General features: G+C 31.6%; 1 protein-coding gene across 3 annotated transcripts in view; it reads right to left on the bottom strand.

Moving 5' to 3' along the window:
• Rab23 (RAS oncogene family member Rab23) overlaps positions 1 to 18,935 on the bottom strand; it is a 331,158-nt gene that overhangs the window by 305,532 nt on the left and 6,691 nt on the right. The window contains exon 2 of one of the 3 annotated variants that reach the window (XM_075358833.1): positions 6,193 to 6,265. The exons of the other annotated variants lie outside the window; for them this stretch is intronic. The gene's annotated coding sequence lies outside the window, so the exon portion shown is untranslated. The remainder of the gene's footprint in view (positions 1 to 6,192; positions 6,266 to 18,935) is intronic. 3 annotated transcript variants of the gene reach the window in all.

Raw genomic sequence — 18,935 nt, 5'->3', positions numbered from 1 at the left:
ACTTTTTCATTATTTTCACCAGTAGAACATGTCTTGAAAGTTTCTCCGTTTCTTAGTGAGAACCGAATAAAGTTTTATTTATAATGTTAACGAATATATCAAATATTTTTTAATCAGCTGCGTGATTCAACTGCAAAAAAAAGATCTGAAATTTTTCACACATTATTTTTTTTTTTTTTGTCTTCAGTCATTTGACTGGTTTGATGCAGCTGTCCAAGATTCCCTATCTAGTGCTAGTCGTTTCATTTCAGTATACCCTCTACATCCTACATCCCTAACAATTTGTTTTACATATTCCAAACGTGGCCTGCCTACACAATTATTCCCTTCTACTTGTCCTTCCAATATTAAAGCGACTATTCCAGGTTGCCTTAATATGTGGCCTATAAGTCTGTCTCTTCTTTTAACTATATTTTTCCAAATGTTTCTTTCTTCATCCATTTGCCGCAATACCTCTTCATTTGTCACTTTATCCACCCATCTGATTTTTAACATTCTCCTATAGCACCGCATTTCAAAAGCTTCTAACCTTTTCTTCTCAGATACTCCGATCGTCCAAGTTTCACTTCCATATAAAGCGACACTCCAAACATACACTTTCAAAAATCTTTTCCTGGCATTTAAATTAATTTTTGATGTAAACAAATTATATTTCTTACAGAAAGCTCGTTTAGCTTGTGCTATTCGGCATTTTATATCGCTCCATCTTCGTCCATCTTTAGTAATTCTACTTCCCAAATAACAAAATTCTTCTACCTCCATAATCTTTTCTCCTCCTATTTTCACATTCAGTGGTCCATCTTTGTTATCTCTACTACATTTCATTACTTTTGGTTTGTTCTTGTTTATTTTCATGCGATAGTTCTTGCGTAGGACTTCATCTATGCCGTTCATTGTTTCTTCTAAATCCTTTTTACTCTCGGCTAGAATTACTATATCATCAGCAAATCGTAGCATCTTTATCTTTTCACCTTGTACTGTTACTCCGAATCTAAATTGTTCTTTAACATCATTAACTGCTAGTTCCATGTAAAGATTAAAAAGTAACGGAGATAGGGAACATCCTTGTCGGACTCCCTTTCTTATTACGGCTTCTTTCTTATGTTCTTCAATTGTTACTGTTGCTGTTTGGTTCCTGTACATGTTAGCAATTGTTCTTCTATCTCTGTATTAGAACCCTAATTTTTTTTAAATGCTGAAAATTTTATTCCAGTCTACGTTATCGAATGCCTTTTCTAGGTCTATAAACGTCAAGTATGTTGGTTTGTTTTTCTTCAATCTTCCTTCTACTATTAATCTGAGGCCTAAAATTGCTTCCCTTGTCCCTATACTTTTCCTGAAACCAAATTGGTCTTCTCCTAACATTTCCTCCACTCTCCTTTCAATTCTTCTGTATAGAATTCTAGTTAAGATTTTTGATGCATGACTAGTTAAACTAATTGTTCTGTATTCTTCACATTTATCTGCCCCTGCTTTCTTTGGTATCATTACTATAACACTTTTTTTGAAGTCTGACGGAAATTCCCCTTTTTCATAAATATTACACACCAGTTTGTATAATCTATCAATCGCTTCCTCACCTGCACTGCGCAGTAATTCTACAGGTATTCCGTCTATTCCAGGAGCCTTTCTGCCATTTAAATCTTTTAATGCTCTCTTATTTTATTACTTTACATTATTTTATTACTTTATTATTCATTACAGTTACATTAATAAGCAAATATTGCACAATTTCAAAAAAAAAATTATTTAATATCGAAGATAGTTCTAAAAATACAAACACAAAATTGTAAATTTATAACACAGTGCAAAAACTAAACCTTTGAAAGATTGAGCATTTGATTTTATCTCAATACCCAAAATTTTCATTCCCAGTTCTCATTTCCTACGCGACATTTAAGTGATAAAAAACGAAAAATTTTGTAATATTAACAATAAATAAAAATGATATATACGTTATAATAGCATTATTTATTAATATGTTTCCGAATGAGCAGATTATAGCACGTACTGGATATTTAACTACTACTATTTAAATTAAGGGAAAATAGTACAGTAATTTATTTAATAACTTAAGAACAAATAAAACAAAACAGACGGATACTAATTAGGAAAAAATAAAAAGAAACAGAATAATTATAATATAACAAATAACGTTGTTTCTAACCGGTATTAAAATATTCCCAACAATTAGTCGATGTAAAACAGTTATAAAAGCAACGGTAAAAACAATGTATCAGATATTTCTTGACTATATCTATTATCCATGAAATAATTACTCTTGAAATAATTATTAAAATAGAAATAATCATCAGTTTAAATCGATTTTTTTATATATATATATATATACATAAAATTAACGATTTGTCAAGAGATTTCAAAATTCAAAAAAAAAAATAAGAAAATTACAGGTCTATGTGTTCGTATGTAATAATCAATATATAAAAAATATATTTCATAACCTTCTTTCTTTTTTAACTGTCGTATCATTACTTGAACTCTTTTTTTTCCTGTTTAGCCTCCGGTAACTACCATTTAGATAATACTTCAGAGGATGAATGAGGATGATATGTATGAGTGTGAATGAAGTGTAGTCCTTGTACATTCTCATTTCGACCATTCCTGAGATGTGTGGTTAATTGAAACCCAACCACCAAAGAACACCGGTATCCACGATCTAGTATTCAAATCCGTGTAAAAATAGCTGGCTTTACTAGGACTTGAACGCTGGAACTCTCGATTCCAAATCAGCTGATTTGGGAAGACGCGTTCACCACTAGACCAACCCGGTGGCTTCATTACTTGAACACAGAATCCGTTAACTTTACTTTTCCGTCTAGGTAGCGCTATAGGTGGAAAGTATTATAATCAGTCCAATTTGGGCATATGAGACATTCTTTTACAAACCGTACAGATTTGGTCGAAAATTGACCGACACATTTTTGAATTAGCTAAAACTTTTTTTACGTGTTCTATACGACAAAAAAAAGATATACCTATTCGAGGATTTTTTTTTTCTTTTCATTTTTTTGGAAAATAGAAAGGATTGAAAATGTAAGAATTTGGTGATTTTTGGCTTGTAGTATATTTTTAAAAAATTCATAACTGGTTCTATTTGAGCTACAGATTTAATTTTTTTTTTTTTCATTTTAAAGGTAAAAGAACGAGCTTTAATAAAAAAGTACTTGAAAAAAAAATTTTACAATTTGAAATTGTTATAAACAATTAAAACGTTTAAATCTGTTTTTAACAATTGCCCTCCCCCCACCACGTACCAAGTTTTTAATATTTCAATCGTGATCTCTGTCAAATTTCCTTTTGAAAACGCTTTTTTTATCGACGGGGAAATAATTATTACTATATGAAAAAAATTAATTAATCTAGCGCGTTCTTCGAATCAGCTGCGTATTGGCCGTTTCCGCTCTGTCAGTACTCCTCGTGCGATTCAGTAGCATGCGCTGTGACCCGCGCGCCGATGTGACAAACCTAGATTAATTAATTTTTTTTCATATAGTAATAATTATTTCCCCATCGATAAAAAAAAGCGTTTTCGAAAGGACATTTGACAGAGATCACATTTGAAATATTAAAAGCTTGGTACGTGGGGGGGGGGGGGGCAATTGTTAAAAACAGATTTAAACGTTTTAATTGTTTATAACAATTTCAATTTGTAAATAATTTTTTTTTCAAGTACTTTTTTATTAAAGCTTGTTCTTTTACCTTTAAAATAAAAAAAAAATGAAATCTGTAGCTCAAATAGAACCAGAGTTATGAATTTTTTAAAAATATACTACAAGCCAAAAATCACCAAATTCTTAAATTTTCAATCCCTTTCTATTTTCCAAAAAAATCCTCGAATAGGTATATCTTCTTTTGTCGTATAGAACACGTAAAAAAAGTTTTAGCTAAATCAAAAATGTGTCGGTCAGAAAGGTGTTCGGTTTGTAAAAGAATGTCCCATATACGGTTTACAACGGATCTTGACGTTTTGACACCTAAGGAACCCAAAAAACCAAATGAAAATTCGTATGTAAATGTTACATATTCGATCGTAAACCAATGTTAATGTTCGAATGTATTTGTGTGTTCAGTGTTAGCCTCTAAATCACCTTCTCTTCAGACCTAGTGGACCGTATCTGCTATGTACCGCGCTGATGTACTAATGTAATTAATTAGTTTAGTATCGCCACAGCTTATATAGAATCTTATATTGAACAAATTTCGCTTGTGTACGATCGGCAAACTGGTGTAGCCTCGAGACTTAACGCACCAGATTCCGATTCAACCGGGCGATTGAGTTTGAGACCCAGCCAGACCGAGTTACTTTTTTACACTTTAAATATTATTCATTTATTTAATTCTACAGCTCACCTGTGACATCGCAACATAGTAGATACTATAACAGCATTTTTTTGGAGTGGGGATGCGATTTTGCAAATGTTTTTTTGCGGATATTGTTATCTTTTTAATCGTTAACAAATTTGCATAAGAAAAGTATGATCTTAATTAGGCGAAATCTGGAGATACTGAGGGTAATATTGCTGTACAGCCTCACTCCCATCACCTTTTAAATTGAAAATTTAATGGCATCAATCCCCCATATATAGAAGTAATCTGACCAAGAAAGCAACAAATAATGTTGCTTTAGTCCTTATGACCTCTTTTGTCGAGAATAAAGCATTACATATATCGCTTCTAATCAGCAGGGGATATTTTGAATTAAAAAAAAAAAAAAATACCAATAATATAAATCATATGAGAATTTACAACCAAATTACGAACAATGTAAAATGAGGGTTCTTCAACCATATTAAACTAATAGACAACCGGGGAAATTATATAACAATATTCTATTATGCAGTACGTCTCACTACTAACTGGCTTCACCTTAAGATTTCTAGCAAAAAAAAAGATTTCTCAGAAAGAAATCCGACGACTAGTCGTAGCATCCATCATCTAATCAACCTTGTAATTATTTTCACGTTCACAAGGTCAACCGGAAATTTTTTTCTATATCAGGTATTTCCTGTCTACCGCTACCGACTTTGTTCGGTTAAGATTATTTTAAAAGTAAGTTTCTATAAAAATATTCTTCAAATATTTTTATACACTTTATCCGTGCCGAAAATATTTTAAAAAATTAATTAATGCAGCAAAAAATTTAAAAATATTTAATATTAACAGCTAACATCTTTCAAAATTTAAAAATATTAAATTGGAAAAATACTTTTTTTTAAAAACTTAAATTTTTTTTTTTTTTATGAATATAATGAATATTAAGCGCCTAATGTAAATAAATATTTATTCATAATTTAGTATACGCGACAGTAGACTATACCGTGCCATACGGTAATGTAAAGTTTAATATTTACGTCGCATGTTCAATAATTTCATTCGGATTAATCAGCCTATTAATACTTTATTTATATATTATGTTGGCTGTGTATCACGTGGATTTGCATCCGAATTCAAAGAGAGAATTATTGACGAATAAAAAAAATATTTTTTATTGTATTTTTAAATTTAGTTTGTTTTATTTATTATATAGAAAAAAAAACCCCGCGATAAAAATTAGAATTTTTTAAGCAGATTGATTTGTTAAAAGAATATCGATCTGTTTTCACTTATTTTATTTTTAATATTAACATTCGAACTGACGTGGATAACACATAACTTCCTTGTACGTCTATTAAATTACATATACACATTTTTTTAAATGAAAATTACATAAAATTTTATTTCATTAATGACTTCTGACTTTTTTATTTATTTTTTTATTATTATTGAATTACTTTTTATCTTAAATTTTTTTACAATCAGAATTAATAATTAATTATTAATAAATCAATGTATTTAAATTATAAAAAAGGGAAATGAAGTCGGATTCGAACGGATGTGTCTTCCCCTTGAAAGATCCAAATATTTCATTTATTAAAATTTCATTTGGCTATAACTTTGGAACCGATGAAAATAAGTACCACTTATATGTTATATCGTTGAAAAGCTCTCAATGAGGGCTTATTTACTGCAATTAAGAAAAAGTCCAAAATCAAAATCTTTGGATTTTGAACTTTTTTGGTCCAGTTGATTGCAATCAAAAATGGAGGTGCACAACTAGACGTTACAACAGTTTTAAATCCAAAATTTCAAAATCCTACGGCTAATAGTTTTTGACTTATATGAGATACATACGTACGAACAGACGTCACGCCGAAACTAGTCAAAATGGTTTAGGGATGGTCAAAATGGGTATTTCCGTTGAAATCTGAAAACAGAAATATTTTGCGATCAGTACTTCCTTTACAATACTTTCACAATACTTCCTTTACATCGTATGTCAAAACAATCTCATCTTTAAATAATTATTAAAAACAATGAATGTACAGGTAAAGATAACACACGTAGAAGTATGTGCGTACAAGTATATAGTTGTTTGATCCCATACGTGACAGCGCCACCAAATTTATTGACGAATTACGTCAGCTAACTACACGAAAAACACAACTTCCCTCAAACACAGCTCCAGTCAACCACGGTATCTATCTCCAACTTCCGTTCATAAAAAGGAACGGAACTAGCTTCACGACTCTACCAATATATAAATTTAACAATTTTCACAAACGGAAGACGTAAATTACAAAACAACCAATTATAATAGCTTGTACTTCCCGAGACGCTTTACAAACACTACATCGCTATAAAATGTTCACACAAAAACTTAATTTTATTACAGGATCATTATCGGATTGTCTATTCGCATGTAAAATACCGCGCTGTTGAAATTTCAACGCGGGAACCTCTCATCGCGATAAACCACGTATAAACGATCGTAATTTAACGTCATATAAAACATCACCCAGAAAAAATCTGATGTGGACTCCACATGACTTCCTTGTACGCCCATTAAATTACATATACACATTTTTTTCTTCCTTGTACGGAGTAAAGAAAGTATTGTGATTTCGAAAAATTTCAGTTTTCATATTTCAACGAAAATATCCATTTTGACCATCCCTGAATCCATTTTGACTAGTTTCGGTGTGACGTCTGTACGTATATCTCGCATAACTCAAAAATGATTAGCCGTAGGATGTTGAAATTTTGGATTTAGTATTGTTATAACATCTAGTACTGCATCTCCCCTTTTGATTGCAGTCGACTGGATCAAAAGTGTTTAAAAAAGCCCAAAACCCCCCAAAAATTGGATTTTGGACTTTTTCTTAACTGCAATAATATGCCCTCATTGAGAACTTTTCAACGATATCATAAGTGGTACTTACTTTCATTGGTTCCAGAGTCATAACCAAATAAAATTTTAATAAATGAAATATTTGGGTGTTTTAAAAAAGGGAAAACTGTTCAAATCCGACTTCATTTCCTTTTCTTTTAACTTTTTTTTTTTATTTAAATATATTGATTTATTAATAATTGTTAACCTTGATTGTAAAAAGGTTTTTACAATAAATAATGATTCAATAATAATTATAAAAAATATCAGAGATTATTAATGAAATAAAATTAAATATTAATTTTAAAAGAATGTGTATATATAATTTAATAGGCGTACAAGGAAGTCATGTGATATCCACATCAATTTTTTTTAAAATGAAAAGTACATAAAACTTTATTTCATCAGTAACTTATGATATTTTTTCATATTTTCTTATTGTTATTATTGAACTACTATTTATCGTAAAACTTTTTTTACAATCAGAGGTTAATAATTATTAACAAATCAATATATTTAAATTAAAAGAAAGGAGATGAAGTCGGATTTCAACCGATGTACCTTCCTCTTGTAAGATCCAAATATTTCATTAATTAAAATTTTATTTGGCTATATCTCTGGAACCAACGAAAATACGTACAACTTATGATATATCGTTGAAAATCGCTCATAAAGGACTTATTATTGCAGTTAAGAAAAAGTCCAAAAATTTGAATTTTGGCCTTGTTTGGACACTTTTGGTCCAGTCAATTGCAGTCAAAAGGGGAGGTGTAGAACTAGATGTTACAACAATTCTAAATCCAAAATTTCAACATCCTACGGCCAATCGTTTTTGAGTTATGCGAGATGCATACGTACGTACAGGCCGAATCCTGAACCCATCCCTAAAATGGATAATTCCATTGGATCAAAATGGATATTTCCGTTGAAAACTGGAAACCGAAATTTTTCGCGATCACGATACTTCCTTTGTACACGGAAGTAATAAAGTTATATTGTTACAATAATAATTGTACATTTAATTTAATTAAATACGGATGCAATATGCATTTTCAAGCACGAATTTTTTAGTTTAAAAATATACCTAAATTAAATTATTCTTTTTGCAATCTTTATTTATCAAATTATTAATACGAATTACGTAATAATGAATTATAACTAATAAAAAATAAAAACTGTAGTAAATAAAACGGTGCATAAATAAAAGTACAACGATTATTATTGTTGTCCTATTACATGGGTGTAAATGTTTTCAGGTTCGGTAGTAATGCAGTCTCGACCTTCTCAAACAGAATTTCATTTTCGTTGTACGCACTATACTTAAATACTATAAAAGAATATAAACAGAATTTTTTATCCATTTTTTAAAAATAAATACCTGAAATTACGATAAGAGTACAATAAGGGATAACACCCTACATTTTACTGCAATACAATATGTTATTACCATTTTACCTTTTTTTATTACCAGACGAAGAAATTATAAAACTTGAGAAATCAGCTGTAGCCCAACTTTGCTTGGAATCTGGTCATAAAATTAGCTCATAAGAAACAATGATTTTATTAAATGTACATAAATTGGAATTAGATAGTTAGAAAACTTATTTTTCAATAACTTCGATTAACAACTATAGAAACCAATATCTAATGGACTTTTAAAGTGTGACATTTGTTAAAAATTATTTTTTGAAAGCTTAAATTCATACAAAATTATAACAGGTAATCCCCCCTACTTTGAATTGTATAATTGGCTGGGATATATATATATTTGACTGGTTTAAGGTTCCCTCTGTCTACCTTTCTTCAGATATAATTTACATAACCTATAAAAGAGACGCGCATAAGTCGTGATGAGCAATCTGAATTTAAAGTTTAAATATTTTTAAACTGAATTTACGATTTCCATTCGGATTACTTAAAGCGAGAAATTATTATTTAATTCTAAAATCAGACAAAAAAAAATTGTTTTATAGTTCAACAACTGTTTATCTGTCTATTACTATTGTTCTTTTTTTTTAATTTACTTTTTAATATTCTTTTTCCGTATTGTCTACTGATGATTGTTTAACAATCAAACTTATCATCTAGGTTTACATTTATTTCTAGGTACAGAAGTAAAATCTTTTGCTAATGTTTTATGGAGCGTAATCTTCTTCTTCAGTTTATTACAATAACCGTCTCGCGCAGCTGTTTATTTGTATTATTTACTAATAAGAAATATTTTTTACTATCGAAATTAATTGTGCTGTAATAATATCTCGTTCTAGACAATTCCAACAGAGAACGTAAATTCATTTTAACAATGTTTAAACCTTTACTCCAGACCACCCAACACGACTTTGCGCACGCCTCTTTTATAGGTTGGGTAAATAAATATATTTGAAGAAAGACAGGCAGCCTGATGTTCAAAAATCAGTCTAACACATCTCCTCCATGAACAAAATTTTAAAGATGGTGATAAATATGCTTAATATATTAACACTTTTAAATAAAGATTTAACAATACATTAATCTGGTGTTCATACTCCAACAAAAAAGAATGCACACAGCGCTGCGAGTAAAATTTTCTTGTATATTCTTTATGAACGTCTAAGATACTATCTGGGCAGAGAAATTCCTGCAGAGCAAGCTGGATTCGTCAAAGGAAAAAGTACGTGTGAGAAAATTCTAAATATTCAGCGGCTGATAGAGAAAGCCTGAGAGTTCAACACTCCTCTCGTAATAAATTTCAAGATTACACCAAGAACTTCAACTCGGTCAGGTGGAAAGATCTGTGGCAAATACTGAAGGAGATAAGCTTTCCTGACAATCTTGTTACCCTCATTCGGAACCTGTACGTAAAGTACAAACGGTGGTTATACTGGAAAATTTTGTCTCCGATCTTATTCAACATTTACGGCGAATATATCATGCGGATGACACTGAAAAACTGGCACGACGGGGAACTAATAGGAGGCCGGCGAATAACCAACTTAAGATTTGCTGACCATACGACCCTATTCGCATGCTCTGAAACTGAGGAGAACCTCGACCAAGTTCAGCAAGAAAATGAGGCGTTAGGGCTGAAATTCATCGGAAAAACAAAAGTTATGATCGTAGACACAACCAACGATCATTACAAATGTAAGCCATATCGAATCAAGTGAAATTTGGGTGTCAAACTTGATGTATTTTTCTATGAAATGAAACTTCAATCGAATCTGAAAATTACCTCAATAAATGTTTACATTCTTTTAAAGTTGTGAAGTCATTTTTTATCACTTGTTATTCAGAGACGATAGCGTTTGCGACAAGCATCAGATTTCATCAGCTCATTTTTGAAAAAAAAAATAAACACGAACGTAAAAAAAATCAGTTAACGTAACTAATTTTCGAAAATTACTTTTTTCTTTTTAAATTACTGCATATTTTGATAATATAGCAGTATAGTATTATTCTCTTTATTAAGGTTTCATTAAAAAGTAGTTAAATACGTAATATTATTCACAATAAACGGCTTTTATACGTATAAACATTCGTTAAAAATTACCATTAAAACAAACAGCTTTTGATGACTGGCAATTGAAAAGAAAAGAAAATACACAAAAACACAATACACCGTAGTTTATAAATAATTTAAATTACATGGGAATTTTAATTAATTTGAAGATATTGTTGTCTATAATGGTCAGCAGAGAAAATTATATAAAATGATTGTTTATAAAATTAACCGAACCAAATTTAAAATGTCACGGAAGTTTTTTTTGATCAACATTTTTTTTAACTACATTTCCATCAGTGACTAGTTTTATTATGACTAGATTGTTTCTTTTTACTGCGATTACAGTTTTGAAGTTAATAAAAACGTTATATCTTTAATTTTGTTAGCTTCATTTTAAAAATACCCGTTACGTGATTTAAATTACAAATAAAATGTACAAGACGAATAATGTAATACTTTTATTTTATAAATGAGAAGAAGAAATAAAGTAAATTTATTAATTAATATAATGAATAACTAAACACGAAATATTTTTTTGATTTTTATATGAATCAGTTATGCATCTTTGATGTTCTGAATATTTCAACGCATTTAAAAAAATTTATTGATATGAGAAATATCACTAAATTCAAAAAAAAAGAAAGAAAAAAAATAGATTTTGAGATAAGAGTTCAGCGACAGAATAAGATAAAATTGACTAGAGATCAGATAAGTACATCCTGGATAGTCAAGAGAGGATTAAAGAGGGGTATGAGGTTAATAACAGAGGATGGAAATAGCTCGACATACTTGCTATACAAGTATGTTGCTTGTGTTCTTAAATTCCTATCCTTAGAGTAGGCTATAACCACTTGTACACTTGACCACCTATACAGTACAGTATCTCAAGTACATTTACATTATTTCAAAATAAATTTATTTCGTTAATTTAGTACTAATAATCCAAATTGTTGTAGAATAATACGTTCGTATTATTTCAAATTTACTATAAATGGTATTAACATTTATTAACTCATTTGATTATGTTATTTTTTTATTACGAAAATAAGTTTCGATTTTACGCGTCATTCCTTACCAAGAAAATTTTATTACTGAATTTTTAAAACCGGCGAGATTATTTTGTCTCCTCAAAAAAGTGCTGTATCATCGCTCCTCCGAAATATTTAAATAAATAATTTTTTATTCTGATCGGTACATAAAAATACATTATATAGATACCAAAAATATAAGATCTATATCCATATCTATATATATATAAAAATCAGTGTTTGTTTATCTGTCTGTTCCAGCTTAACTCGAGATCTACCGGACAGATTTGTCTAAAATTTTGCACACCTACACTTTGAAGCCCTGCGGTGAACATAGGCTAATTTTTTTTGGACCTCTGACATACCGAAATTTAAAACACTTTATTTCTTCCTTAAAGCTTATTTAATTTTCAAAATGACTTTGATTTTCAAGAAAAATTTAATTTTTAGCTAACATTTTTGAAAATGGCTGAAGTTTTAACGTGCAGTTATTCCTAAGTTTCAATTGATTTAGCGCACATGCATATGTAATTTTTACGATTCATTCATTTACAATTTTTTACAGCTGTTTAAAAACATAAATAAATATCTGCTTTTGTTTATCATGTACGTGTTACTAATTTAAAGTGTGTAAAGTATTTAACTGCAATCTTTTAAATTCTGTAATCTTTTTACCCCATGTCGGTAAATTAAAAAAAAATGGATTTTCTGTTATCAGATAACGTATCTAAATTGCATGAAATTATTTCTAAAAACATTAAGCTCTTAACCTGAAGTAAAGTTGATAACGTCAAAAATTTTCCATTTGAAAAAAGAACTTTGGAAACCTAGAAAACCAAAGCGCCAAGCGAAGCGAGGCCTGGCTGGGAGGTCCGGCGAAGCCGGGCCGAGCGGCTAGTAATTAAATAAACAGGAAGAGGATTTTCGTTTGTTCGAGATAAAATAAAAAACTACTCGATCAATCGCAACCAAATTTTTACCCATGTTTCTTGGCATACCTGAGAAGGTGTTTAGATATATTTTATTTCGAAAAATCTCTAAATATATATATATATATATATATATATATATACTAGCTATCCGTCGTAGCTTCGCCGGAACTATATGATTACTTGGGTTTCCCGTAGCAGTCAATCTTTTTATTCTGTTTTTCAATCAAATAACCGGAGGCAGGTCCAGCCAGTCACATACACACAGTAACGATGGCAGTAACTTGTGTTAGTTGAGCCACAGCACCGTATGTCTTCGCACCCCGAAAAAATAGGAATTAAAAGAAAACAACCGAAAATGGTTTTTAAAATATATATATATATATATATATATATATATATACATACATATTAAGATTGGCAAGCCCAAATCGACTTAATCTCGTTAACTACAGTCGGGATTGGGAGAATTTACAGTCACTGTTCAAAATGTTTTTTACCTTTCATCATCCCCTTTCAAGGTTGAATTTCAAAAATCTAAAAATTGGTTTATTGACATGAAGATTATTAACCAAAAATGAGGTTGATATCTTCATTTGTTAGCGAAAATTTAAAACAGGGTTTCAAAAAAAAATTCAAAAATTCATTTTTTAACCCTTGAAACTTGGAATTTCAAATAGTGTAGAAATTAGTTTTTAGATATTCATAATTATTCAGTTCAAACACAGCTCACAAGTGATACACACTATAAACACTAACATTTTACAATTCATTAAAGTTTGTGCTTCAACCGGCAAATCTCCACTAATACAAATGTGTGTGTATATATATATATACGTTTTTCAGTCTCCGTCCTATGGACGGAGACTGGAAAACTTGTAGTTTGCAGAAGATATTTTACTTTTGGCTAAGGATGTTGATGAACTGCAATCGCTTATCGAGGATCTTGCAGAAAAATGTGGAGAAGTAGGTCTGAAAATGAATTTGACCAAAACAAAAGTAATGTACAACATATGGGCTGCTGCAGGAGAGATAGTAGTTGACGACAACATCTTAGAGAATGCGGAAGAATACATCTACCTGGGGCAGTTAATAAACACCAGAGGGGATATCAGATCTGAAATTTTCTGGAGAATCAGGTTGGAAATCATTGGGAAGACATTAAACAGTGTACAAATCTAACATGCCAGTAGTCTTGAAAAAGACCGTGTTTGATCAGTGTGTTCTTCCAATAGGTGTGTTCTTCCACCTACGGATGCGAGACCTGGGCTTTAAATGAGTTCGTAAAAGGAAATCTTCGGACACCACAAAGAGGCAAGGAAAGGTCGATGCTAGGCTATACAAGAAGGGACCGGAAAAGAGCGGAAGATACAACAGCCGTAACGAGAGTGCATGACATAATGCAAACAGTGAAAGCTCCGAAACGGCAATGGGCAGGGCACATCGCGAGAAGATGTGATAGAAGGTGGACAAAGGCGGTCCTTGAGTGGAGTCCAAGAGAGCGACAAAGGCCAAGAGGCTACCAGATCGATGGAACAGAGGCATTGGAAGGGTGGCTGGAACCAACTGGCAGAGGACGGCGCAGGACAGACAAGCATGGCGAGAAGTGTTGAAGGCTTACCTGTCGAACTAGACTTGAAGAGGCTACATCTTGTAAAAGATTGAAACAGCTGTATAATAATAATAAATTTATATACATATTTTTAGAGATTTTTTCAAGATGAAATACAGATACTTTATTCAATGTAAAATTAATTTTATTGTTATGTAATACTACTCGTTCGATTGATTTGAATCATTCAGTTCAAACCCAGCTCACACAGCGAAAAAGAGACTCACAGTTCATTAATTCAGTTCAATAAAGTTTGTGCTTCAACCGGCAAACCTTCACTAATAAATATAATTTTTTTTCAAGATGAAATATATCCAAAAACCTACTCAGTTATGCCATGAAATACGGATAAAAATTTGGTTGCGATTGATCGAGTAGTTTTTTGTTTATCCGGAACAAACAAAAACCCTCCAAAAAAAGAAGAAGTGAATAATAATAATAATAAACTCGTCGTGGTCGAGCTTCCGTCAGCGATGAATTTCGTCAAGGTCATGTAGTTCCAAAAAACATCGATGCTGTGCGTAACATGACTGAAGAAGACCGGCACGTAATTTAAGGTAGGGTAGAGGCATCCTTAAGCGTATTGAACACTACAGTACATTTGCATTTGCATGAACATTTAGCTGTAAAAAAGATCTGTTCCCAATGTATTCCTCATAATTTGACCGAAGCTCAAAAACAGGCTCGTGTAAATCGGTGTAAAGAATACTAAAACATTCGACCCGAGGAAATGCAAAAGCCGTACATAACATCGTAGCAGGAGACGAAACTTGGATATATTCGTACGAGCCAGAAACTAAGCAACAATCAACTGTTCGAGTGTTCCAAGAAGAACCGAATCCAATAAAAATGGTTCGTTCGTGAAGCACTTCCAAAAAAAACTGATCGCTTGTTTCTTCCGTTATACTGGATACATAGCAACCGTCGTTTTAAAGGATCGAAGAACAGTTAATGCTGAACGGTATACAACAATTTCTTTGCCAGAAGAATCAATAAAATCAGGAAAAACAACCTAAAACGTCGCATCATTCTTCACTATACAATGCCAGCTCTCACACAAAACGTCAAACAATCGACTGACGGAGAAAAACATTGAATTAATATTTCACTGCCCGTATTCACCACATTAATCGCCTAAAAACCTCTTTTTGTTCCCGAATGTCAAACAAAAAATGCTTGGGCATCGATTTTGATCACCTCGAGAAGCTGCTGAATCCTTCCAAAACCATTTTTTTGAGATACCAATTTCAGAGTGGAAAAAATATTTCGAGAATTGGTTTCAACGCAAGCAGAAAGTATAAGTCTTAATAGCGAATCTTTTGAGAAACAATAAAACGATTGTACAAACTTTTTTTTTTTTTTTTGTTTCTGTAAAGACTTAAAATGCGACCCTAGTAGACAGCTCATTTGTTTAATTTTAAAATATCATTCTGACATTTTGAGAGGGCCTCAGTGTAAGACAAATTTTAGACAGGAATATATTTAAGCATAATAAATATTTATTAATTACAAGTTTGGCGTTTTATTAATGCGCTTTAAAGAAAAACAGTTTGATTTTGTTACAAATGAATTCGATTTGATCTGATAAAACAATTAGAAATTTCGCTTTACGGGCACCAAAAATATTACTTTTTCATTAATAGGAATTCTATCCACCCCGGTCAGTAATGTTACATCTACTTGAGAAACACAATGTATCTGTTTTACTTGTATTTATTATACGGTTAAATCCATCAGTGAATAATTTTTTACACCGAAATCGTAGAATTTTCAATCTATTTATATAATTATCTTCAGATGTAAATTTAGTTGAGTCGGTAGCACAGGATTACAATGAATGACTGAAGATTTTGAGGTAGTCATTAATAAACATAAAGGAGAAAATCAACAGACAGAGAACACTTCCCTGAAGCGCTTCGCATTCTACATCTTGCAACAAAGATCTGAATTTTACATGTATATTCTTATCAAAAGATGAAATTTAACTACTTGTTTACGATTAGTAAGATACTCCTAAGAAGCACGTCTTATGCCTTAGGTAATACGTTTTTTTAACTCTAAAAGCTGTGAATTAAACCAAATGTATAACTGGGATCGCAAAAAAAATAAAAATGGAAATTTTCTGCAAGATTTTTTGGATCTGTAAACCAAAACAACTACTAACACTGTACTGCTTGTTATCTACAAAATATAAGTAATTTGCAGACAAAAATTAAAAATAATTCAACATTACCGTACACAAATGAATCTTTTCAAACACCAGCATAAACAAAAACAAAAAAAGCAGCCTGTAAAGGATCCCCACAATGGTATGATATCAACGAAATCTAAAAAGTATAAAAATCCACAAAAAAAATAATAAATACAAACAAATAATTAAAAAAAGAAAAAAATATAAATAACACAAAAATAAAGAGCAACTGAAAAAAAGAAATAAAAATGGTTCACATCAAACAGTAAAAATATTCTGGAAATTTATGAATTCCGACAAAGTGTATATGCTATTTTATTGTTCGACGCAATGTCGTAAATATAATAAAGGAAAACGTAACGCACCGTTACGCTGTAGTTATCGTAGGAACATATGGCATGACACATCCGTGCTCATCTAGTATAGCCGGCACGCAAACAACAAAGGATAACTTCTTCGAGGCTGCTGTTTCGCACCGGCGACTTCTAGATTTAATAAACACAGACAATACACTGCCTTTAATAAGATGAAACTTACTGCCTTCATTAACCTTTGAACCTTTCACAAAGCCTATCTTTGATTTACAAATAAAAGATACTTTTAGATTATCTGCGTGGAGTACCTTATATAGATAACAGGATAGCAGAAAAAATATTTTTTCAAAAATTTTCCAGTGGAATGTTAAAAATTATGTGGTTAAATGTAGTTCATAAAAGTATTCATAAAAAATAAGATTTTTAGAAAATTCTATTAATATAAAAAACTGACATCACAGTTTCTTTCCGGTCACGTGGAACTGTGGATGGTTTCTGAGAGACGTCTTACACACACAACTTAATTTTAAATATTTATAGTTTTATTTAAATATATTTTTTCGTTTAATTCAATGATTTTAGCTAAAGCGCACACGCATACCGTATTTAATTCGCGCGGGTATGACGGTACTAACGGTGACGGTTGGCATTATCTAAACTAATGTAATTTCACAACTTACATAGAACAAATTTCGCTTGTACGGTCGGCAGACTGGTGTGACCGCGAGGCTTAACGCATCAGATACAGAGTCGACCGGGCGATCGAGTTCGAGAACCGACCAAACCGAGTTACTTTTTTACACTTTAAATAATATTCATTTACTTAATTCAACCACTCACCTGTGACGTCACAACACAGCAGACGAGTACAACAGTTGTAACTCAGTGGTACCAACCTTTGAAATATATAAAATAAATAATTAATATTTAAAGGGTAAAAAATAATTTGGTAGGCAACCATGTGGAATTTTTAATTTCCCAGTCAAAGAGGACGACGGAAAAGGAAATTTCCCACAGGGAAAAACAGGAAATTTCAAGATGGCGGACTGCGACACTAGCGTTCCTTGTGGTGACAGAAGATAATACGGACACAGTATGCTCACTTAGCCACTAGTTTAGAGAATTTTTTAGGGTGAGATGGTGCGATTTTACAAGAATTTTTTTTTTGCAAACACGTTATGTTTTAATCGTTAACAAAATGTGCCTAAGAAAAATATCACCTTAATTAGGCGAAATCACGAGATACTGAGGGTGACCTTGCTCTACAGCATCACTCCATTGAACTTTTAAGTTAAAAATTTAAGGGCATCAATGTCCCATATAGAGAAGAAATCTGATTTAGTTTGGTCAAAATCGGTCCAGTGGTTCTGGAGATATAAGATGATTTAGAGACCAACACCGAACACACACACGTAGATATGAACAATAACATACGGACAATTTCCATCCGGTTTTTTTGGGGGTTTCTTAGGTGTCAAAACGTCCCTAGTAAGGTAGTTACTTCTATACGGATTTGAATACTAGATCATAGATACCGGTGTTCTTTGGTGGTTGGGTTTCAATTAACCACATCTCAGGAACAGTCGAAATGAGACTGTACAAGACTACACTTCATTTACATTCATACATATCATCCTCACTCAACCTGTGAGGTAATACCTTAGGGTGGTTCCGTTGGCTAACAGAAAAAGAGAGAGAGGTGTGTCAAGAGATCAAGATCCGGTGAAAACTGCATATGCCCAAATTGGACCGATTACAATAATTTTCCTTCCAGAGCTATCTAGACGGAAAAGTAATAGTAACAATAAAGCGATTCCCCGCCTCACTTTAAAGAATACAATGTTAAATATTTCTCTCAGATTCTTAGTGTGATATTCCAATGGACAAAAGTGTTTGAATTTCTTGTAATATAAGAATCTTAAAAGTTTATTTTACACAATCTCAACTGAATCCATACACACTGTGTACGTCTGTCGGAATCGAATCCAGATTAGAGATCCATATTTCAGCAATCTGTTCAGCACAAAAGCGTAAAAAATAATTTTACTATTGGGAAGATATCCGTAAACAGTTTTGTACTCTAAATTACAAAGCCGAATAATTTATTGGTTTTACTGATTACGGAATTAATCTGTTGTGAATATTGTTAACG

This window comes from Lycorma delicatula, chromosome 3 (genome assembly GCF_047948215.1).
Source record: "Lycorma delicatula isolate Av1 chromosome 3, ASM4794821v1, whole genome shotgun sequence".
Classification (NCBI taxonomy): Eukaryota; Metazoa; Arthropoda; class Insecta; order Hemiptera; family Fulgoridae; genus Lycorma; species Lycorma delicatula.
Note: the sequence above shows the minus strand (reverse complement) of the source record. Positions and strands in the feature narration are given on the sequence as shown.